A 20,054-nucleotide genomic window follows, 5' to 3' on the forward strand; every position below is an offset into this window, starting at 1 on the left:
GGATTTGTAGTCCAGAAATGGAGCACTGAAGTATAGGACTGGGTTATTGGTTTCACTCTGGGTGGATATACCTTCAGTTCATCTATCAATTATGGTAATCATAATTAATCATGGTAATCATGGATGATTAATCGTAGTAATCATGGATGTTCAACCCACCTCCCTCTGTTAGAGAAAATTCACTAGTCATTGAAACTAATTGAAACTAATTAGGTTTCCTTAAAATGTTGTGTCATAGGTTTTGTCTTTTATTTTACTGGACTGTGTTTTGGATTTTGTATTTGTTTTTATGATCCTTTGCTAGGCCTTGTTTGTTTCAAAAGGAACTTACAAGCTCACTTTGACTTTCATGTTAGATCAAATTTAGTAACCGTTAAGAGATTGTTTGGTTTTTTCCACACTCTTCCTCAAAGGAGCTCAAGGAAGCATACTTTCCTCAAAATAACCCTCCCTGAGCGTGAGGTAGGTTAGGCTGAGAGACAATAGCCCTATTCAGACATTGGACTGGGTCTCATGATCCATGAGACCTGGTTTGGGGCTGTGAGCTAGAAGAGCAGGCTAAGCCCACTCTCTCCGCTCACGAGCAGGGAGGGAGCCCTGGGCGGCCAGATCGGCCGCCCACACGATTACTGGCTCCAAGACAGAGCCAGCAGGGGCTGGGGAGCTCGGGGGCCGCGTGGCCCCCGGAAGCCCCAGTATGCCCTGCGTGCTCGCGCAGGGCATACTGGGGAGACCCCCGAGCTGGGAGGCGGCTTTTCACCTCTCGGCCGGGGGTCTACTCACGAGTAGCCGCAGTGCAGAGCCACACCGCGGCTACTCACGAGCAGATATTCCGGGTTTGCGGAATGCTCCCTCCACAAACCCGGACTAAGGGGTGGGCTACAGGAGCGGGTTAGCCGCTCCAGAACCACTGGGCTTGGCTGCGAGCCCGGTGGTTCCGACGATCAGCAAAAATCGGGCTAGCGGAGGCTAGCCCGATTTTTGCTGATTGTCAGAATAGCCCCGTTATGTTGTATTTAGGTGTCTGTATATATGCATATGTTTTTCTGTGAATGACTGTACATGTGTTCATTTTTAAAATGAGCTTGGGTACAGACTCTCTCAAATGCAGGTACAGACAGGAAGTGTTCCGCTGTACATGCTCAAGATAATGGGTGAATAACTTCATGTGTACAGATCTGTATGTGTGTGTACACTGTACACAGACAGTATGTGCATTAAACATAATGCATGAACAGGGCTGATGACTGTCCCAAGGTCTCCCAGTAAGTTTCATCAATTTGAACTCGGACTGGCCTGGTCTAGATCCCACACTATAACCACTATATCACACTGGCTCTCAGAAAGTGCATCCCTGAGATGTTTCACCTGTGGTGGAATTCCCAAATAGTATTTAAATTTCATTTTAGCTGAAATCGAGTGATGACCGAGAGATAACCAAAATCTCCCTGAGAAATTTCCCTAAGTCAATGAACTTCTCAAACCCCCTCAGATATATCGCTGCATTTGCTTCAAGCAAAAACTGGGAGTCTGTAAACTGGAACCTGATACATTGGATTAAGCAAGTCAAAGGCGATAGGATGTGTTTGTGCTTCATCCAGCTCTTGAGTACATTGTTGGTATTAATAGCATCAGCTCAGTCAGCTGGAAAATAACACAGGATGGGCTTTGATTTTACCAACTGTAGAGAACAATAACAGACATTATTTTAGAAAGTGGAGCTGTTTCTTTCCACTGAGCTGCAGGGAATGGAGGGTCCTTTCCTCAGCAGGTAAAACAAGTGGTGCTCTTAGAAGCAAAATTCACAGTGTATGTGTGATGGGGGTCCCTTGTTCCAATCAAAGTGTATCTTCCTTCCCTGTATAATGGTAATCTGGTTCCTTAAGTATAACCTAGTTTCTTACTCTGCAAGGTGACCGTAAGGACTGAAATGCACTTCCAACACAGCAGCAATAGGTGGGGATGGACTCTTCCCTATTTTCAGTGCAAAGACGAATTGGCTTGGGAGGATTCATGGGGACTTCTAACCAAAATTATATTAAATGACTGACATGCCATACAGCGTACCACAGGCAGTTCTACACTATCCATGCTGTTACAAGTGTCTAAAACAATGCCAGGGCTGTTGCACAAGAGTGCTCTTATGCTAATACGTGGAATTATGCAATAATTATGCATTATTTTCACTTGCCATAGTGTTGCACAAGCACAACTGCAGTTTTACATCTTAGCACAAGAACTGCCATGTGCAACATTTTAGACACCCACAGCAGTGCAGGCAGTGCAGAACTGTCTGAGGTATTAGAGGTTCGGTTACAGCTGCCACCAGCTCATCTGGTGGTGACTCAGGACCGGGCTTTCTCTGTGGCTGCCCCAGGGCTTTGGAATATGTTCCCTGCTGAAATAAGAGCATCTCCTTCAAGACTCTCCTGTTCTTGCAAGCTTTTAATTAGAATTAATTTCAATAATTATAAAACAAATTATTAAAATTATTAAAATTAATTATAAATAAAAGCTTGCAAGAACAGGAGAGTCTTGAGGGTCATACTGAAGTTGTTTTTATTGTGTTTTATGTATTTTCATCTGTGATTTTTAATATTAAAATTTGTACACTGCCAAGAGATGTACATATCAGGTGGTATAAAAATATAGTAAATAAATAATAAATTAGGTATGCTGTGCAGCATCTTGGCCAATATTTTTTAAAAATACAGGCATAAGAGTATGTGGTAAATTCTGCATCTTGCCATTTCATTCTAGTAGGCCCCTGGCAACTAAGTATTATTTTACAGAAGGGAAAAGCAAGACACCCATACTTCTGGCTGGTTTCAAAAGCTGTATACTCATGGTTGGCTCCTCTCCAATGCATGGAGAGAGATCAGAATCACACTAGTTGGCCTCACTCCAGGCACGTAGATAGGGGAGAGGAGGCTTGTGTTCACCCTTGTCCTAGAGGCCCCTCGTGTGCACCAGACGTGCCCCCTGAACTTGATGTCACATGCATGGGGCATGACCAGCACCCGGAAGGGCTCACATGGCCCTCCTGAGTTCATTTTGCAACAAAGTGGGCTGGGTGTTGTCTTTGTTCTCTCCCTCACTTGGAGTGTGGGAGAGAAAATAGAGAGGGGCAAGCCAGGAGGCTCTCAGGAGCTTAGTAGTTTGGTTTCTTTCTGGGCAGTTTGGTTTCTTTCCAACATCCACCCAGTTATAGCAACTCCCTTGCCCTATGCTCTAGCTGGCCCTGCAGCAAAGGTACAAATTGGATTTCTATGTGTGTACAGCAGTACATTGCATAGAAACTCTATTCTCACCTTTGCCACAGTGAATTAAAGAGAGCCCAGCAACTCCTCTCAATGTGTTGCTTTTACATGTGGAGCCAATGTGAGTCTAGGGTGAATGTAGTAGTCACCTTCATGGGAATGTCCAGAGCCATCACTGAACTTGCAGCTAAGAGAAGCAGTTTCAAACTTTCAGACACATGGTGCTTCTGCACAAATATCTTCTGGCTAGTGTTCCTGGTATTACTACTACTACTACTACTGCATCCTTCTCACTGCAAGCTCAGCAGTGGCCTCTTAATTCCTCATGTATGGATTGTTGGCACATATGAGCTGGCAATAGAGTCTAAGCAACAGAATTCTCAGTATAACTGAATCTTGTTCTTTAACACACATTCTATGGAAAGAAGCATTGTGCCACAACTAGGACCTTCCCTTCATGAGGAAATAGAAATACTGGTGGTAGGGCAAAGGTGGCAAACATTTAATTTATCTACTTACTATATTTAGTTAGTCCTGTGGCATAATCCACAGAAGTTATCTGGGAAAAGTCAGCAGGGCATCCTCAGGTCGAATAGGGTTAGGGTTAGGGTGCAGAGGAATGGGAGGTGCAGGAGATATAGGGTCCTCCAAGTCTTGGAGGGCATCCTCAGGCTGAAAAGGGGGGTTCATGAACTGGTTTGGTTGAACCAATTGGTGGTTCAGTCTGTTTGATCAAACCAGGTCAACTCAATTCGATGTGCTATGCTTGTAAAAGGGAATCCTTCCTTTAACGGGCTTCTAAGGGGTGGCTGGAGTGGGTGGCAAGAGGGAACCTTATAAACCCCAGGCCGGTTGTGTGAACAACTTCAACATCTGTTGGGGAAGTTTTAGTCCTGGATTTCCTACATCAGCCTGAGGGTTGGACTGGATGGTCCACAAAATCTCTCTAACTCTATGATTCTGTTGGGAAAGGGCAGAAATGTAGTGCAGATTAAGGTTTAGACATCTGGCAATGAAAAGAGAGAGAAAAGAGAGAGAAAAGGATTTCTCTCAGAAATAACAACAGAAGTTGTTAGAACTGTAGAGAGAAGCAGGTCCTTTGTACATCCTGTCTTCGTAAAGATGTAATGAGGAAAACTAACGAAATTGAAGTGAGGTGAATTCTGGCCTTGCATTCTAGTTTCCATAAAATATGTGATTTTCTACACATTCTTAGTGCTTTTTAATGAACGATGGAGTAGCATGGCTAGCTCAGGAAATTTATTTTTTCACTACACCTCCATTTTCTCTGCTGAGTAGAGTCATCACATTTTGATGTTGTTTTTATTCCATTATGTTTGTTAACAGATTGTGTTCCATCAGTCTATTTTTCTTTCTTTCTCTGTCACTTATATTTTATTGCAGCTTACTGAATCAGGTGCCAAAAATGCCTTCAGGAGCCTTAGCAGTTTATTACTGTAGGCCAGTAAGCAGCCAACTGCCTTGCTCTAAGTACAGATACAAGCTTTATACTACTGGCACCTTGGGATGTTTAACTCTGTTGTCATGGCAGGAATCTGCTGGGTTTTATTTCACTGTCCATTAGCTGAAGTATTGCCAAGGGAGGGCATTCGTGACTGCTGAATGCATTTCAGTCATGGACATGCTCAGCTGGAACTGCCTGTAAGGGTCTGTGCCTATAACAGGCTGGTTTTTGCATGTTTTCTACTATCGAATATCTCTAAGTGGCTGTGAGGTTTTTGAGCCCCCTGCTGACTTACTGGTTCCCCAAAAGTGGGAAGGTACCATTACTTGAGTAAGAGGGCACAGAGACTGCTTCATCCTGTCCCACCTTGAGCTTGCAGGGCCTTTTCTTCACTCTGGATGCATATAGATGTAGCTAGAAATAATAGTGGTTGTGGGATTTTTGGTAGCAGAAAAAGCTTTGTTGCCTGTTGCCTTTGTTTCTGTAAGATATAGGATGCTAAGGTGTGTATCTTGTACTGAGTCAGGCTCCTGCACCTTTTCCCTTTTGCTATTAGTTAGACCTGTGCATTCGGATATATATATTGGGTCCGATATCGGCTATATCGGCTATATCAGGAAAAGTTCCAGTCCAATATATGGAAGCCTATACTGGATCAGACTGATTGGAATCCCCTCTGGAAATACCATAAAAATTATCGTAAAAATTACTGGGAAACTGGAAGAGAAAATGGTGGCAGAAATACAAAATGGCACCCACAGTCGCTTTCTGCAGTTTGAGCAAACTCCTCCCCGCCCCATGGATAGGTAACAGCAGCCATAGTTATTGCCCTCTGAGCTTTTGTTTTTGTTTGACAAGGTGTCCTTGCACACTTACTCTATTGCAAAATGAAAAAAACAACAACAAGAAATAAGTCCTTTTGAAGCAGCAGGTGTGTGCAAGGACACCTTGTTAAACCCCGCCTCCCTCAAAGAGAGTCATCTGTGGGAAGAAGAGAAAACAATTCTGAACACAATGATGGCTGTTCAGAGAGCTTTGAAATGTAGCACACAAGTACGGGAGGACAGCAGGATTCTGTGTATTTTTCTTGTAGTAAATCAGTTCAGCATTAATATTTAATGATTTTTTTTTTAAAAATTAAGCCAAAATCATACTTACATCTGAGAATTATGACAAACCTATAGCATCACATCTGAGAATCATTGGCTTAAACAAACAAACCAACAAACATTAAAAATAAGTGGCGGGACCAAATGATTTATTTCTTGTTTTATTCATCTTGCAATAGTGTGGGTGCTCAAGGACACCTTGTCATACACAAAAAAAGCTCAGAGAACAATAATTGTGCCTGCCCTATTCATTCAGAAAAGGGAATGTTTCCAATTTTTATTGTATTTCTAATTGGAAATCCAATAACAATCCGGAAAATGATATTTTTAAGTATTCCCAAATCTGATTATGTGCTCAGCTCTATTATCAACACTCTGCTCCTTCTACAAGCCCGGGAGATAGTCCTGGGCTTCAAGGACCACCTAGGCTGCAACAGCAGTCTTCCCAGAGTATTGAGTCAGCTGACCCCAAGAGCGAGTTCCAGAGCACCAGGCCCCATAATGACCTGTTGTCAGAGCTAGCTCCTCAGTTCAAGCAACTAGTCTCTTGTATGAGGGTTCTGCCTAGCTTCTACTCCCATTTTCTGATTCTCAGGAGGGAACGCAGGGTGCCATTACATATGCAGCAGTATTGATGGCCTCAATCGTTGCTGCAGTATTCTAGCACAAAATGGAGGTCTCCCTTACCTGATAAGTATTCCAGCACAAAATGGAGGTTTCCCTTCCTCTGTCCCTAATGACAGAGTTTTGCAAACTAGGGGCAGTGATGAGAGCTCTGTTTTCTGTATAAACTCCACAGTAGCGTCCAACACAGATCCTTGGATCAGGCCCCGGATACCCAAGGGTTCAATCAAAAGTACAATGTCACTGACCAGAAAAATACAGATTCATAAAATTAATAAAGTCATTAAAAATGAAAGAGGAGAGGGAATAATCTCAACTCAGATTATAACAACTATCTTCAGTAGGAAGTAGTATTCAACCATTCAACTACATAACATGGTATTACGAATTCTACTAGCAATTTAGGCAGAACTTGGTGACTATATAAGAAATCTTTTCATCATGATCCGATAAAAGATGACATATATACAAGTCATCAGAACAGCCTGGAAGTTTTGATAAAAATTGGGTGATATACACACTGTAATGTCCCTGTAAGAGCTACAATATAACATATACACTGTTGTTTCAGCAACTCCTGAGTCTCAGGGGCAGAATCTCTCAGCAAAAGGGACTTTGTTAAGTCTACCTTCAAGCACCGCAGTGTGCAAGACATTGAACCATGCCTGGGTAAACACTCTGCAATACTTGGCCATTGCAATCTGGTTGAGATATCTGGCAGGCCGACTCAAGATTTGGTTTCCTAACACTGCTCCACTTGAGATAAGGCCTTGATCAGCCTGCCATTCTACACCTGAGACTCTTGAACAGAGCATCAATGTGGCCTGGTCAAAGCTCATCGTTATCAATGCTTGCAGTGATATAATATAATCTTCTATATACTTAATTCTCTTAGGCGTACCCGTCACTAATTCCATGTGTGGCAGCTCTCACGAGAGAGCTGCCTATTAGCAACAGTGACTCGTGGGGGGACAAGCGGTGGCCCGGCGAATGGGCAGCCATGGGGGGTGGGGGTGAGGAGAAGACAGGTGGCTGGCAGACAGGCAAGCGGCCCTGGCAGGCGGAGCAGCCGTGAGCAGCAGACAGGCCCGGAGGAGGAGGAGGAGGTGGTTGCAGGCGGGGGGAGAAGAAGATGGGTGGTGCGGAAGAATGTGGTGCAAAAAAGCGGCAGGGGTGGGGGGACTGACCTGGCACAGAGCATCTGTGCCCCTAGTCCTCCGTGTCTCTCCTCCTTCCCTTCAGTCCCAGTCCGTTCTCCACTTCCCAGTCTGCTTTCCCTTCCCTCCCCACCTGCCAGCCTGGCTGGTGCCCAGTGCTTTTCTTCCCTGCCCACAGGCCTGGCCGGTGCTTTCCCTCCCTGGCTGGCCCAGTGGGCACTTTCCCTCACCACCAGCGGGCCTGGTTGCAGTGCTTTTCCTCGCTGCCCACTGGTGGCTGCATACCTGTGGCTATCTGGCAGCTGCTCACGAACTCTTGCGAGAGCTGCCGCACATGGGATTAGCCACAAATATGCCTTTGAGAATTAAAAATAGAATAGAATAGAATAGAATAGAATAGAATAGAATAGAATAGAAGAGAAGAGAAGAGAAGAGAAGAGAAGAGAAGAGAATAATACTGTTTGGGTCTCACTGACTGACTGACATGAAACTCCCAGATCAAACCATGAAAGACAGAAACATGCCATTTTTGCAGGTAGGTGCCCTGCAATCTCACCCAGGCTACAAAATAATTCCAAAACCCTGGGAAAATACAATACAATGGTGAAATGGTCCCATTGGACAGTTCCAATCATAAGATCTCATAGAGTCAGGAAAAGATTACAGTCACAGTGACATAAGACATTAAGATGCTTGCAAACCGCAAGCCATTTTACTAGTATAATATAAATATATATTGTCGACCTCCTTGCTGACCTCCTTGCTAAAATATTTAACTTATCCCTGAAATCGGGCTCTGTACCAGAGGACTGGAGAGTAGCAAATGTAACACCGATCTTCAAGAAGGGATCCAGGGGCGATCCGGGAAATTACAGGCCAGTTAGCCTAATGTCCGTTCCAGGCAAATTGATGGAAAGCATCCTCAAGGATAAAATTGTAAAGTACATAGAAGAACAGGCCCTGCTGGGAGTGAGCCAGCATGGCTTCCGCAAAGGTAAATCTTGCCTCACCAACCTTTTGGACTTCTTTGAAAGTGTCAACGAGTGTGTGGATCAAGGTGATCCAGTTGACATAGTCTACCTGGACTTCCAAAAAGCTTTTGACAAAGTTCCTCATCAAAGACTCCTGAGGAAACTTAGCGGTCATGGGATAAGGGGACAAGTACATGTGTGGAATGCTAACTGGTTGAAAGACAGGAAATAGAGGGTAGGTATAAATGGAGAGTTTTCACAATGGAGGGAAGGAAGAGGTGGGGTCCCCCAGGGATCTGCAGTGGGACCGGTGCTTTTTAATTTATTCATAAATGATCTAGAAGCAGGGGTAAGCAGCGATGTGGCCAAATTTGCAGATGATACCAAACTCTTCCGGGTAGTGAAATCCAAAATGGATTATGAGAAGCTCCAAAAGGATCTCTCCAAACTGGGGGAGTGGGTGACAAAATGGCAAATGTGGTTCAATGTTAGCAAGTGTAAAGTGATGCACATTGGGACGAAAAACCCCAACTTCAAGTATATGCTGATGGGATCCGAGCTGTCGGTGACGGACCAGGAGAGGGATCTTGGGGTTGTGGTTGACAGCTCGTTGAAAGTGTCGACTCAATGTGCGGCTGCTGTGAAAAAGGCAAATTCAATGCTAGGGATCATTAGAAAGGGGATTAAAAATAAAATGGCTAACATTATAATGCCCTTATACAAAACTATGGTGCGACCACACTTGCAGTACTGCGTACAATTCTGGTCACCACATCTTAAAAAGGACATTGTTGAACTGGAGAAGGTACAGAAGAGGGCAACCAAGATGATCAGGGGCCTAGAGCACCTTTCTTATGAGGCAAGACTACAACACCTGGGACTTTTTAGTTTAGAAAAAAGACGACTGCAGGGAGACATGATAGAGGTCTATAAAATCATGCATGGTGTGGAGAAAGTGGAGAGAGAGAAATTCTTTTCCCTCTCACACAACACTAGAACCAGGGGTCACTCTATGAAATTGATTGCCAGGAGGTCTAGGACCAAGAAATGGAAGTACTTTTTCACACAACGCGTGATCCACTTGTGGAACTCTCTGCCACAGGATGTGGTGACAGCCAACAACCTGGATGGCTTTAAGAGGGGTTTGGATGACTTCATGGAGGAGAGGTCTATCAATGGCTACTATTCAGAGGGCTGTGGGCCACCTCCAGCCTCAAAGGCATGATGCCTCTGAGTACCAGTTGCAGGGGAGAAATGGCAGGTGAGAGGGCACGCCGTCAACTCCTGTCTGTGGCTTCCAGCGGCATCTGGTGGGCCACTGTGCAAAACAGGATGCTGGACTAGATGGGTCTTGGGCCTGATCCAGCAGGGCTGTTCTTGTGTTCTTATAGTAAACCCTTTAAGAACTTTAGAAAAATGTGCTGTAAATGCTTATGATATCCCTTAACACTAGCACTATTTATAAATATTAGCAGCTCCTTTCAACTCAGCAATTGCAATGTTTATGTTAATTAGTTTGTGAAGTACCTGTTTTGATCAGCAAGTGAGGTGAGGAGTCTCACAAACCAACTTTGCCTGCCTTGAAATGCTTGGAAGAGGAGACAAGGCTCATTCTGAGGGGAGAAATCTCTGGCTTCTCATTTGTCCAGAGATTTACCATACTAACCTCTGGAATTTCAAAAGGGCCAAATGCCAAGAGTGGCAGTTAGGTGTGGCTATGGTAAATAACAGCCTGGGAGAAACAGGCTAGGTTAGATTAGGATGGAGATTTGTATGAACAGAGTGGGTTATATTAGTTAGAATATGTATCTTTGTGCTCTTTTAGTTAAATTGGAAGGAATCGGTTTTTTTGGCCTGTATCCTCACCCCTTGAACTTCAGTATATTTGATTAAATCTTCCTGCTTCTCTCTGCTCAAGTTCACACTGTCCACATGCTGGGTGGCTGGCATAATAAAGCCAGCAGGTATAAACAAAATATATCTACCGAAGAAAAGGGGCAACAACAGGGCTGTGGAATTAGTGCTGTTCCTCAGGGTAATGTGGGCAGGAGGGAAGCAATAAGAAATGTATGTTACAAGGACTTTATAAATAGTAGGAACTCTTTGGGAGAGAGCTGAAAAGAGAAGCTGGAAAGGACTGAACGGGTTGGAAAGATAAGCACACCCTTTATCTTGGGGGCAAGTAGTAGACCTAGAAATGGCAAAGTGCTAAGGACTGAGGAAAAGATGCCAGAGGGGGAAAGTATCAGGAAGAAAAAGGAAAGAGAGGCTGGGGGAAAAAAAATCTGTACAGAATGACTCTGCTGGGGAGAAAAGATTAGCCAGCCAAACAGGAAAGAATTGAATGGGGGGGGGGGGGGGGGATAGTGTGGATTAAGGGAAATGTCCCTCATGTCAATCACTCATGTCATGCAGCAAGACATACTTCATGGGATGCTTAGAATCTGGAAGCTGGTGAAAGGGAAGGAATTGGTTAAAAGAAATGTTTTGGTATATCAAGCTGGACAAACTGGCTTACCTGACCATTCCCCTCCACAATTTCAGGGTGTTGGAGGTTTACAAGGAAAAGAGCCTGGATGCATTTGGCTTGGAGCTGAGGTGCAGAAGAGATTTGCAACACAAAAGCATGGAAGCAAAGGAAGGAACCAGTCTGGCCTGACACAATCACATTCGACATACCACCTCAAGCTATGCTTACTTGCCAAGAAAAGCTCTGTACTCCTAAATACCAAATGGATTGAAATGTTTTCCCCATTCTATCACTTCAAGCCACAGGGCTCTTGTCTTGCCTCCAGTGGCACAATTTGCCAATGCAGAAAATAGGACTGACATCCTCTCTCCTTGTTACTCCTCCTGCTGCCTCACCATCATTTTTTTTTAAAAGTTAAAATTCTGTTTCTCTTCTTAATTTGAATGGAAGGCAGAAAATAACAGATGATGGTTATGATGACATCTCTTCCTGTATATCTTTCAAACTAATGGAATTCTTGGAGGACTGCTGTACATACCATATTACCAATACCAGCATTGCTCTCTCAGTGTGCTGATGACAAAATATAGCTGCTGTTAAGTAGCTTTGTGTTTGCTCTCTGCTTATGCCTTGCTCTAAGACATCCTGGTGGTAGAGCCATATTGATCAATTTCTAATTAAGCATTGAAATGCCTGATGCTTCAACCGTAAGGTCAGCGGAAGACAATCTTACGGAGCGAATCCTTCCTGGCCACCTGCCAGCCTTTCAAGTGCATCTGTGGGCAGTGCTGAGGATTTATGCACTTCATCGCCTGTCATTTTCTACCCTGGAGGAAAGCAAGTCTCTAAATTGAATTATCACAAAGAAATCAATTGCAGATCAAACCTCTGTGAAATTATAATTGCTTTAATGATCTGTGGGCTGGAAAGAATGGAAGACGGGAGGGGGAGAGGAAGCTGTGTAGCTGGTGCACCATTCATGTGCCTCATATCAGGATCACTCTTTGTGGGAAGAATTAGAGCTAATTATGCATTAATTTGATCTTCTATTAATTTCTCATGTTTGGATATTTCATGGGCTCCTTTTCATACTCTAACACAACTGCAGCATAGGATTCTGAATTCTGAGAAGCTCTGTGGTTATCAGAGACAGTAGCCACACCGGACTTGATTTTATTTAAACCTAAGTAGCTGCCATTTTGATGAAAACATTCTAACAGAAAATAAAATGGGAAAGATACACAAGCCTTTATGACTCATCCAAAATCTTATCAGCAGTCTCCTTTAGCCTCTAGCCTTAAACCACTTAGGTATAGAGTGTCTGCAGAGACTCTCATTAGAACTGACATTTTGACAAGTCTATAGAAAAATACAACAACAAAAAACACTGCAACGTTTTGAGTATTTTAAAAATAATAATTGACAACAGAACAAAGACAGACAAGGAAGAATTCAGCTGTGATAACCTTTTTCTTCACTTTGCAAAATAACTGTTAATTAAAAAAAGAATCCAATCCTCCTTGATTAATTGTATCTCTGCAGAAGATACAATTCTTCAGGATTTCCTGCATTATATATCAGGGTGAACACAACTGACACAGGTATGGCAAAGCTGTACAAATAAAGCCATGGATGTAAATGTGCATGGAATTAATTCCTGTTCTGCATGCCAAGGATACTACTCATCAGCAAACAGGCAGCAGCTCTATTGAAAAATCCTCTTTGCTATGGATGGAATCCAAGATGCCATGGGAGATAAGAGATGCATTGATTTATTCAGCTGCCAGCATCAAGCATGTTCTCTGCTCCATTGTGGTGGTGGAGGGTATTAGAACTTTCCATGAGTAAAAATGAATGAGGCAGAAGAAATCCCATCAGTCAAGATATAGTGAAGGTAAGAGTGGGCAGTTGGAGGCCTGAATCTAGACCTCCAGTTGATGATTACCAGCACATTACACTCCACTTTGTTGACTGTCATGTGGCATAAAGCAAAGCTGTCAGGACTTCATCCAACACTTTTTTTCTGTCACACTCCCAAACTGATTGGACTTCTTGCCATATCCTCAGACCCTAACTGGCTTTCCATTCATGAGGGAAAGTCACAGCTTTGTATTATAGAAATACTTTGGCTAATATACTCCATTTAAGTTGCTAAGAAGGGTATTCACACGACCTAGTAGGTGGGCAGGGAGGGCTGGATTTCACCTACCTTCCCCCCAGATGATAAAACACCAGTTCCCTGCAGCATGGTCTGCGCTCCCAGATGATCCAGTTTGCAACAAGCATCCTGGCCTCCGGATATCCCACAATGCACCATCTCTAGGTGCCCATCTCTGTGTGCGCTGCGAGGCTGCAAGCAGCCTGAGCACACACATGATCCTGGTGCCGGGGTTAAGGGTGCGCTCGAGCCTTTAAGTTTGGTTAAAGGCCAGGCTAAAAAGTGGGATTAGGTGGCTGTGAAGCACCGGATCTGCGCCAATCTTGGTGCTGCACACAAGCAGCCTAACCCAGGCTGGGCTGCCCTAGCTTGGGTTAGGCTGTTCGTGAGAACAGCCTATTAAAGGCAACACACATTTGTGGATGAATAACAAGCAGAAGGTACTAAGGATGATGCTGTATGCTCTCCCTCTTATGTAAACATCTTACCCAGAACCCTCCTCTGGTGATGCAATGTGCTATGCCTGTTATGTAGTTCTAGCACTGTTGGCCACTCACTCTGTCCCTAGAAATTGTTGCAGGTCCATCGCACCCCACAAAAGCTGAGCTGTGCATGTCTTCATCCACCAGTCTTTTCCCCTGTCTTGCCTTGCATATGATTTCCCTGCTTGCTTTTTTGGTATTAGGATTTGCTTTTGGAGGAGTTTGTTCTGATGCTAATCCAGATTCTGAGCTTGATAAAAATGTTGTGTGACAAGGAAGCAACAGGTTGTGCTCTTATGATCAAAGAGCAGAGCTATAGTTAGAAAGCTAACAGTGTAGGAGGTCTAGATTTACTCAAGGACATGAGAGCAACTCTTGCAGTGTTTTGTGTGGATTGTAGACTTTACAAACAGGTGTTCTGACTTTTCAGACCACCACTGAATTTCACTGCCCATTTAAACAGAACATCACATCAATAGGCTGTTCACACAAAATAACCACATCCAAGTTCCTCTGTTCTCTCAAGCAACTGCTTTAGACTGAAAATCTGTTCACATGATAGTTCTCAATTCTTGATTAAAAGTCAACGTTTTCTATCCATCCACTCATTATTACTACAAATAAACTCCAAGATATGTGTAACCACCAAGGAGTACAAACATGCCAGCCATCTTTTAAAAATCCAAAAGATGGAGCCTCTCATCCTTAAGTGAGTCATTTTGATAATATTTTAAAATGTATATTAAAAGCAAAAATGAATATTTTCTTGTAACATGTTCAGATATGAGCTGTTGAAGATCCATGCTTTGATCCAGCCCTTTGGGTTCTGCAAGATATACTTGTGTATCTTGCAGTATACTTGTTCACATGACTAAGTATACTTAGTATACTTGTTCACGACTGCAAGCAGGGGAGGAGAAGTACCCAGCCTGTGTAGGAGACTTGGGCATGCTCCTGATTTTTATTGGGTGCTTGCAAACATTACAGTAGGAGGTGGAGAGAATGAACATGTGCAAGGCGGCAGCTGGGTAGGATGAGCGTGCCCTACCCAGATTCTGTCCTCAGCATTTTACTGACATACAAGGGAAAGCCGTCCTTTCCAGATGCTGCCTTACACATGATCACACTCCCTTGCTCCTACCTTAATGTTTGGACTTCACACAACTGCTGATTGGGAGCATGCCTGGCTCTCCTATCTAGGCTGGGATTCTAACCTGCCAGTGGTCATGTGAACAAGTATACTAAGTATCAAGGGCTAAACTTCCTCGATCTGAATAGGGGCCCGGACTCAGTGAAACACAAATGGCTGAGCATTGCCCATACTGCTACGTGTGTCTCTAACACTGCCGGTACTATTTCAGAACAGCCCTGTTCTGCTGCAACTTTAAATTGTGCATGTGCAGTTGCATGACACAACGTCTTTTGGAAATAATGGCAGTCATGTTGCACAACTGTGTGTCTCTAATTCACAGTTGCAGTTGAACAGGGCTGCTCTGCAACAGAACTGATAGTGCTGAAGACGCACGGAGCAGAATGGCGCTACTCATCTACCTGCATTTCACTGTGCTAAATGTGGGCCGACATGCTTTGAAAAAACAGCACAGCTAAAGTGTAAGTTATTGCATCCAGACTCCAATGAAAGACAAAACACATATAATGGAGTAAACTAGGGCCACACTTTATTAACAGTCTTACAGAATATGCAACAGGGCAACATTTCTAATTATCCTAATCTGAGTGCAGGCAACTCCTTCACTCATGGGATTTAGCCTCCTAAAGATGGCTATTTCCCCCATTGCTGGGGAGAATCAACCAGGCTTGATGGTTGCCAGCAGATTTCTGACATCCAGCTTTCTCTTTACCACACAGTATACTATGTTGAGGGAGGGTTGCCCATGTCACCACCCCTTGAGCTCCAAAGCTCTGAGGGGTAAGATGAGAGACTCAATTCCCAGCTCCCCAGATCACAAAACCCTGAGGTACTGTTCCATGGAAAGCCCTTCACCATAATTTGTTTATTTATTGTTGAATTTATATACCGCCTTCCATTAAAAACAACCCCAAGGCACCATAAAAGGTGCCTCTGGCTGAACACCAATAAGACATACTGCTTACCCCCAGCCTGTACTCACCCTGTGACTGGGCTAGCCTATTTAATGGCACCACCCCTAATGAAAAGTCAAAACGATGATCCTGTGGGAAGAAGAGAAAGAATTTCCACTGTAGGCCATTTAAGTGAAAACAAAAACTTCCTACTCAGTCCTGTCAACAGTGACCAGCTGTCCCCCCCACTGGTCAGGGGGTGTGTGTGTGGTGGGGGGGTGTGCCAAGTTGCGAGAAGGACTGGTGTGGGCAACCCACTTAACACACTGGGGGAAGTGGCAATTTCAATGTATTGTCTTGATTGATAACAAAAATAAGCATACCACCAAAAGAAGGAAAAATAAACTCCACTATTATCTTCATGCCATATGGAGGTCCTGATAAATTAGTCTCATTGCTTTTACTTCAAGGGCAGCTGAAACCTTTAAGCTGTAATCTAAACCCTTTATATTATGGACCTCACATTGTTTGTGAGCTGAAATTCAACTTTCTTTTGGTTAGATGAGAAATCTAAACAACGAGTAAGCTGGATCAGAAATTTTGTTAGCTAATGTGATGATTTGTTTGCAAAGGAGATTATTTGAATTTTAGATTAAAATTATAACATTCAAAATGCAAATTGAATTTTTTATTTGGACTATCTCATTTAAAAATTTGCATGCCAAAATTGGAAATAGGAATTTAAAATATTTGTAACTATTCATTTCCACTCCAGAAAGAAGAATCTTACATTTGGGTATTTCATGTGCAGCACAAAAGAATTGGCACGTTGCATGGATTATAACAAACTACAATGTTTTCTACCCTATCTAATGTATGCTCTGACTCTCAGTATTTGAAAATAAAAAAACACTAGAGCCTCACAAGGACATTTAGTCCCATTTAGTAATAGTGAAGAGCAGAAACATTGTCCCTTTCTTCTGGTTTATACAATTCACCAGAGGATATACTCCATGGTGGAGCAGAATCCGCCACCCCTTCCCAGAGATTCTTGTTATTTGGGGGGAAATGATGCCACTTGTCAAACAACATCTCAGGCACAGTGAGTTTGCCCCCACCTCAGCTTGAAATAAAGCACAAGGCTTTTAGAGGAAGTCCATTGGCTGAAGGGCTGGGTGAGCGTAGCAAGCCAGACATTGTGAGACTGTTCACCCAACTCTTCACTCAATTGAAGATCGGCATCCCTGCCTCCCAGGAGCATGGTCATGGAGCATGGTCCGTGGAGCTGTGGAGCCTGGGCTTCACTGGTTATCCCTTTGGAGGCCGAGTAGGATTTTTGCTCTCTAGGTAGGTAGGTTCCATTCTGATCACATCATGGCTAGTACAGTCCGGGTCTGAGGATGCATAAGCCAGTTTAATGATGAGCACCCTCAGGTATGTGTTTGGCATATCAAGAATTTCTAGCCATCTCCTAGAGGCTGTCCAGCTAAGGAACACTGCCTGGGACCCAAACACAAACGCCATCCAGCTTGGGATTGGGCAAGCCTTCCTCTGATACCTGGCTTTTAGGGCCGGCTAAGAACAATGATCAGCCTTATGGCTGTATCATGACTCGGAGCCAGGATGTAATTGCCATTAAAAGCTAAGGTTAGATGCCTGAAGCTGAACCAGACCTTATATGAGGTCCCACACTGTAGGAGGGTGGAGTGCCAATCTCCTTATCATCTTAACTGAATTTGATTAATACAGTTGTGGCCCATTTATTCCAACATTGGCCTCGTGTCTATTGGGTGTGTGGGAAATACTGCTTTTCCTTTCTCCCATCCCATTAGAATTACCGCCATCTTAGAGATGGATAAGTATATCTCAGCTCCCAGGTGTCAATGAAAGCACTAGAGCCAAGGTCCAGGTCTCTTGCCTTGTTTACACTTTTTACACTTCATTCCTATTGGGTTGCTTCCAAAGCAATAAGGACCAACAGACAGCTGAGCAATGGGAACACAGAGAATGCAAAAGGAGGTAGGTGGAAAGAAAATCTAGCAGTTAATGAGGTCAAAGCTCAATATGAAACTATGTTGCAGAATTCAGAAACAAAGTGGAATAAATAGAAGGGGTGTGAGCATAGTGTGCAAATATAAACCTGAAACCACGGATCGCTCTGAAGAGAAATAAGATTTGCTCATCCACAGACATAGGCTAAGTTCAGATGAAGCACAAAACTGGGGGTTGGAGAACCTGGGGTTTCAATTACAAATGGGAATCACGCTGCAGACATTTGTCAGACCGTGGCCTGCCAACCTCCAGTTGCAGTAGAAGGGAGCCCTTCCGTGTTGCCCATATGCCGAGGCCGATCCCAGCAAGCTCCACTGCCAGACTGTGGGCAAAGCATCAGTTGGGTGGCCACGATTGGCCACAATCTCAAAGGGGGCATGCTGGGCATGATTGTGCATTTTTTGGAGAAGTCTGCCTGCCCTCAGCATGGAAAGGGCATTTAAACCCCTTTAAATGCCATGCCATGCCATGCCAGTGCCTCTTCTGACAGTGATGCCACTGCTGCCTCCAAGAGCCCTGCACCCAGATAGTTCCACACAAGCATGATTCGGGGTGTGTGTGTGTGTATCTTGGGAGGGACTATTTCCTTGTTACTCAGGAAAGGGATGGGAACATGAAGACATCCTAGGAGAGGATAGATAGATGAGGGAGGGCAAAGGATGCTGGGGGGTGGGGGAGAATCTGTCCCACCATAACCTGGGATGATGTTGCAAGGGGGACCCTCAGCAAAGCAGTCCATGTAGACCCAACCAACATCCAGCTCACATGGCAGCTTGCTGCCGGTGGGCTTGCTCTCTCATGAGGGGGCCAGTCCACTGGGGAAGACTGGGTGCTGGTTTGTCCTCGGACTGTGTGCTCACAAGTTGAGCTGGTGTAAGATCTTCCAGTGTGGGGATTCATGGGAGAGGGGAGCCTCCACTTTCCAGTGACCCTGGGACATCAGGGTTGCCATTTCGGGGCACAGGCAAGGATGGACATGCCCACATGGGCAGACAGGCTGGCAGGGGCCATGCTCTGACAGCTACTTGGTGGCAGTTGCCGGGACTGGGACAGCACTCACCAAGGTACCCATCCCTTTGGTGGTGGGCCAGAGGGAGCTGCTCCCATGAGTGTCTTGTGAAAGTCACTCTAGCTGCCCACGCCTCCCTGGTACTGCCAGCAATCCTCTGGGGCTGTGCCACTGGGCCCGCTTGCTGCTGGTGGGCTTGCCCTTTCATGAGAAGGCCAGTCTTCTTGGGAAGGCCATGTGGTTGGGAGGGCCCTGTGTCTCCCCTCGGACTGAGTGCTCATGAGTTGAGCCAACCCACCTAAGGGGGTCCCCCCAATTCTCCATGGTAAAATATTTATTTATTATTCATTTAAAATATTTATACCCCACCCCTCCAGTACATCACTGCTCAGGGCAGCTCACAACATTTATAATATAATGTTAATAGTTACAATATAAAATCCGACTAATAAAATTAACCAAGTTAAACAAGTTAAAAATCCAAGCTAAAACCACAATCAGAATTAGCTTTTAAAATTTCAAATTATTTTTTTTAAAAGCTAAAAACTAAGAATGATAAAAACTAAAGTCAAAGAACCTACCACATATAAGCAACAGGTGAGACATTAAAAAGTCTCTTTTAAAATATGTGTTTTTAGTTGTTGTTTTTAAAAAACACTGAGGGAGAGAGCATGGCAAAGCTCTTCAAGGAAGGCATCCATAAGAACATAAGAACAGCCCTGCTGGATCAGGCAAAAGGCCCATCTCATCCAGCATCTTGTTTCACACAGTGGCCCACCAGATGCCTCTGGGGAGCCCACAGGCAAGAGGTATGTGCATGCCCTCTCTCCTGCTGTGCTTCCCTGCAACTGGTTCAAAAGCCAAGGGGCCACAACCGAAAAGGCCCTGTCTCTAGTCACCACCAACCAGATGTCTGTTAATGGTGGGGCCATGAGCAGGACCTGAGACGATGAGCGGAGGGCCCTGGCAGGTTCATATAGATCAGATAGATCAGAATGTCTGCACATACATCCATTCCCTCCCCTGTGAAGCTCTGCATGTGTAGATGGGGGAGACACTGGGACTGACCTTTAAACCCATTCAAAATTCCGGGTTCAGTGCGGCATTGCACAGAATTCATTCATTCATTCGATTTCTATACCGCCCTTCCAAAAATGGCTCAGGGTGGTTTACACAGAGAAATAACAAATAAACAAGATGGATCCCTGTCCCCAAAGGGCTCACAATCTAAAAAGAAACATAAGATAGACACCA

At 44.3% G+C, this 20,054-nt stretch overlaps 1 protein-coding gene and 1 long non-coding RNA gene across 3 annotated transcripts in view; one reads left to right on the plus strand and one right to left on the minus strand.

Moving 5' to 3' along the window:
* The window catches only part of RALY (RALY heterogeneous nuclear ribonucleoprotein), a 376,843-nt gene that overhangs the window by 303,201 nt on the left and 53,588 nt on the right, over positions 1–20,054 (minus strand). The window lies entirely within an intron of this gene.
* LOC128324324 (uncharacterized) overlaps positions 3,677–20,054 on the plus strand; it is an 80,816-nt gene continuing 64,438 nt past the window's right edge. The window contains exons 1-2 of the long non-coding RNA XR_008306791.1: positions 3,677–3,751; positions 11,131–12,950. This is a non-coding gene — a long non-coding RNA (uncharacterized LOC128324324). The remainder of the gene's footprint in view (positions 3,752–11,130; positions 12,951–20,054) is intronic.

Source organism: Hemicordylus capensis, chromosome 4, assembly GCF_027244095.1.
Source record: "Hemicordylus capensis ecotype Gifberg chromosome 4, rHemCap1.1.pri, whole genome shotgun sequence".
Taxonomy (NCBI): Eukaryota; Metazoa; Chordata; class Lepidosauria; order Squamata; family Cordylidae; genus Hemicordylus; species Hemicordylus capensis.